Consider the following 4,501-nt stretch of genomic DNA (forward strand, 5'->3'; position numbering starts at 1 on the left):
TAAAGGCAGTACTCACATGACCCATTTTATCTTTTTGCTTTTACATGTCATATCCTATTTTTACCACTCTTTTTAAAATCATTTTTTTTTACCATTACTGATAGTCTTCATTTCTAGACTCTCTTCCAAGCTTTTCTCTCCCCTGTTTTCTTCTTTTCAGCCTACTCATCTCCCTTTAGTGTTTCTTGTATGGTAGATCTCTTGTTAATGAACATTTTCAACTTCTGATTATCTTTGAATATCCAAAACTCTCCCATATTTCCACCGACAGTTTTTTTGGGTGTAGGAGTCTCAGCCAGCAGTTTTTCTCTTTCAGTGTAAAACATATCACACCACTGCCTTCTTGCCAGTATGGTTTCTCATGAGAGAGCAACACTTAGTCTTATTGGGGATCCCTTTTATGTGATAAATTGCTTTTCTCTTGCAGCTTTCAGAATTCTGTTTATCTTAGAAAAATGTGGTATGCTTTATGAATTTGTGTGTTGTCCTTCTACTGGGACCATGCTAATCTTTTCTTTTCTTTCCAATTGTAGTATATTCCATGCCAAAAATGAGCATTCCTTCCGTTTCCTTTTGAAGTAAAGCAAACCAATAATGAAACATTTTTTTCAAGAATATCATGAAGTTATTACTTATATAGTCTCTTTAAACAAATTTATGCCTACTACATTTGTGAAAAAAAATGTAAAACAGGTAAATGGAGAGGGAATTTTTGGCAAATAGAAAGACTGTATATCCAAAAATTGTCTCATTTTAAAATTCCTTCACTGCATAAAATTACTTCAATTCTTGACCCTAACACAGGGAAAGTTTTTCTTTCTCATTTTTGTTATTATTGGATTTATACATATTGGTCAAGTTGGCCTTAACTTCCCTCTTATTTGATTAAACTTTAGACAGGTTTCTCCTTGACTCTAAACCCCTTTAAACCCCCTCATCATGGCCCTTAAATTATCCAGATGACTAACCAAGGAGACCCTTATCTCTCTCCTTTCTTCTCTGTCCTTTGCAAAATCAAGGTGGCCTAATCATCACAAAAGAAACCATTCTGAACCAAATATCCCATATTGCAAATTAAGCAAATCATACATTCTTCCCTGTGATAACCACCTTTAACATCCTTCAGTACATTTCCACTACTTCATCCCAGCCTTTAAAAATCCTGTTGCCTTTTGCTTCAGCAGAGTTGAGTATAGACTTGGTTTTGAGTTTTTCTCCTCTATTGCAATAGCCTTGAATAAAGTAATCTTTGATTGTTTAACATTGTCCAGTGCAATTTTTTCCTTGACAATACAAATCTCAAAATCCTGTATGGCGATGCCTTGTCCTTACTGAAACAAAAGTTTCTTGTTGGTTAAAGGCTAATATTTTATAACTTACCTCCAACAATTTTTTTCCAAGTTTGAGGAAATATCTTCCAAAACAGGAATGGAAAGTAAGGGGACAGAATTTATTGCTATTGAATGAATGGACCAGGAAGTACAGAAAAGTAGCATTAATTTGTGAAAAAAAACTACTTTTGATTCATTCACTTTTTGAACTTAATTTCACATTCAATATTCCCTTTGACTTTTATACCAAAAATAATTGTAATAAACCAGGAGAACCAATTCAGATAAACCATGACCTGGAGTCATGAAGTAAGGGGAAATCAAAAGGACCTCATGAATTAGAATACTCTTCTGGATCACTAATGTTCATTTTCACATGAGAAACTTATTGATCTTAGGAAGTGACTATGGTTTAAGGATATTCTTATTCACAGAGGTCTAAGCATTGGTGTGTCTATACTTCTTGAAGTCATGAAATAAAAATTAAAAATATCTGAGATAATTTATTTTAAAATTCTACCTATATACATCTTTAATTGATATTTGATGGAAGTTGTTTATGCTTACATACCAATATTGGACTTTTTGAGGATCTACTTTGTTTTCATTTGGGTAGACTCTGAGATTTGGTACTACTTTAGTTCGCTGAGGGCTGCCAATACAAAATACCAGATTTGGGTTGGCTTTTGCAAAATAGTTTTATTAGGGTAAAAGCTTATAGTTCCAAGGCTTTAAAAATGTCCACATCAAGGCATCATCAAGAGACTATGTTTCACCATGTTGCAGTTATTGGGCATCAGATACATGGAGATGCCATCTAAAGAGCTTTCTCTTGGAAGTCAGCCATGGGTGATCAAGCATATGGCTCATCTCTTCCCTTTCCTAGTTGCTTCAGTTTCAGCTGCTCCACTGATTCCAGCCTCTGTCCTATATCTCAGCCTTTTGGGGTTTCTCTGTCTTTCTGCTCCTGCAGGCCACCCTAGCATCCCCTCTCACATGGCAGAGTAAATAGCAGTTCTCCTTCTCTGTGTCTCTCTGCATATTTCTCCCATTTATATAGAACTTCAGCAAGAGAGCTGACATCTACACTGGTTCATGCCTCACTGAAGTACTCCAATCAAAGGCCCCCAACAGAATTCAGTCCAATCAAAGAGTCCTCCTACACACACAGAAATGGATTAACTCCAAGATGATGTACTTTTCTGACACTCACAAAAAGCTTTAAACTGTCACAGATCCCCAAATTTAACAAATCAAAATATAAGCCTCCCAGTTAAATTTGAACTTCTGATTAATTCAATTTTAACTTACTATCCTGTATTTTATCTGGCATTTTTTTCTGAGATGATATACGTAAATCAATAAGATATCCAAATTATGAAGTTGACTAAGTAAAAGTGTGGCAGAAGCCAGTTATAGAGATGTTAGAAAAACAATTGTCAGTCTTTTCACTTATCAACTAGAAAATTAGTTAGAAAATTTTAAGTATCAAGAGGCTTTGTGACTTGCAGGGCAGAGAATTGACTTGTAAGTGTGAAAGTTAACATTAGAGCTGGCAGCAGATAACATTTATTTAATGATAACTATGTCAAAGCTTAGCTAAGAGCTCTATAAACATCATCTTATTAATGCATTCAATATTTTTATGAGGAACAGAGTACTGTTAACCTGTTTCACAAGTGTGGAAATGACTTTAAGATTAATTTATTGACAAGCAGAGCTGTGTTTAAAATACCAACTTAATCATATTTAAGGTTTACTTTCTTATACTGATATCCATATGCTATTGCTTCTAAGATCTATTTCTTTTTCAACTAGATCTGTGACTTGATTGAACCATTTAACTATTCAGGCTTTCAATTTTCATGTGTCTAATTAGAATATTAAATTAGATTATTTTTAAGATTTTTAAAATTTATACAATTCTACAATATGGTTAATAATTTAGATGTTTATTCTAGTGAATACATACAAGGGAAATGTACTCAATTTAACCTCTGTTTAGATTGTAAAGTCTGAGGCCACATCATTTATTTCCTTGTGTTTCTTCCTTGTATCTACTAAAGCATTTTGCATAGACTCTCAGTGAGTGCTATTGAATGAATGTAGTAGGTGGGATCACTGTGCTTTGTATTTCTTATGGAAGTATGGAATTCAATGACCTTGCCCATATGAAATACCCAGAAGAAGCAAGGGAGTTATTGTTTAATTGGTACAGGGTTTCTATTTGATGTCATAAAATGTTGGGTTAATGCATATTCGTGATAGTAGTATAATATTGTGAATGTAAATAAAAATATTGAATAGTAAACTTGGAAGTTGTTAAAATGGGAAATTTCAAGTTGTATACATGTTACCAAAATGACCATTAGGAAGAAATAGTATTCTTTTGAGTTTCTGCTATATATATATTTTTAAACAAGAAGTTTATTTAAACAACAAGATGCTTGACTTGAAGAGAAAAATATCTAGGATTCATTTCTTTTAGAGTAATTTATCTCTACTTAAAGACAGATTGACAGATTGCCCTACATGTAACAACTATGTACAAAAATGTTATAAAATTGTTCTCCAATTGAACAAGATATGCAAGGAATTTTTATGTTGTTAGGTTTTGTTAAACAGTGAGAGCAAAACAACTTATTCAGATATGTTAAAGATAAGAGCTGAATGAACATGCCACTAAGGAGAAAGAGGGTATTTTCATAGAACCAGTATGTTCCCCATTCCATCTCCATTTGATGTCAATCAAAACATACCATAAAATCTACAACAAAGCTTCTAGAGTCTATGAATGAGTTCAGTAAAGTCACAGGTTATAAGATCAATGCACAAAAATCAGTAGCATTCATGTACACCAATAATGAGCAATCTGAAGAGGAAATCAAGAAAAAATCTCATTTGCAATAACTACTAAAAGAATCAAATACTTAGGAATAAATTTTAACTAAAGATGTAAATAACTTATATACAGAAAACTATACAACACTGTTAAAGGAAATCAAAGAAAACTTAAATAAATAGAAGAATATTCCCTTTTCATGGATGGGAAGACTAAACATCATTAAGATGTCTATCCTATCCAAACTGATCTATAGATTTAATGCAATCCCAATAAAAATCAACACAGCATTTTATACCAAATTTGAAACACTAAGAAATTTATTTGG

At 32.8% G+C, this 4,501-nt stretch overlaps 1 non-coding gene across 1 annotated transcript; it reads right to left on the reverse strand.

The window, feature by feature from the left end:
• Positions 1–451: 451 nt before the first annotated feature.
• Positions 452–555, reverse strand: LOC111765097 (U6 spliceosomal RNA). Its single transcript, XR_002797532.1, has one exon. It is a non-coding gene; the product is annotated as a U6 spliceosomal RNA (small nuclear RNA).
• Between the last annotated feature and the right edge of the window lie 3,946 nt (positions 556–4,501).

The sequence above is a fragment of the Dasypus novemcinctus genome, chromosome 6 (genome assembly GCF_030445035.2).
Source record: "Dasypus novemcinctus isolate mDasNov1 chromosome 6, mDasNov1.1.hap2, whole genome shotgun sequence".
Lineage (NCBI taxonomy): Eukaryota > Metazoa > Chordata > Mammalia > Cingulata > Dasypodidae > Dasypus > Dasypus novemcinctus.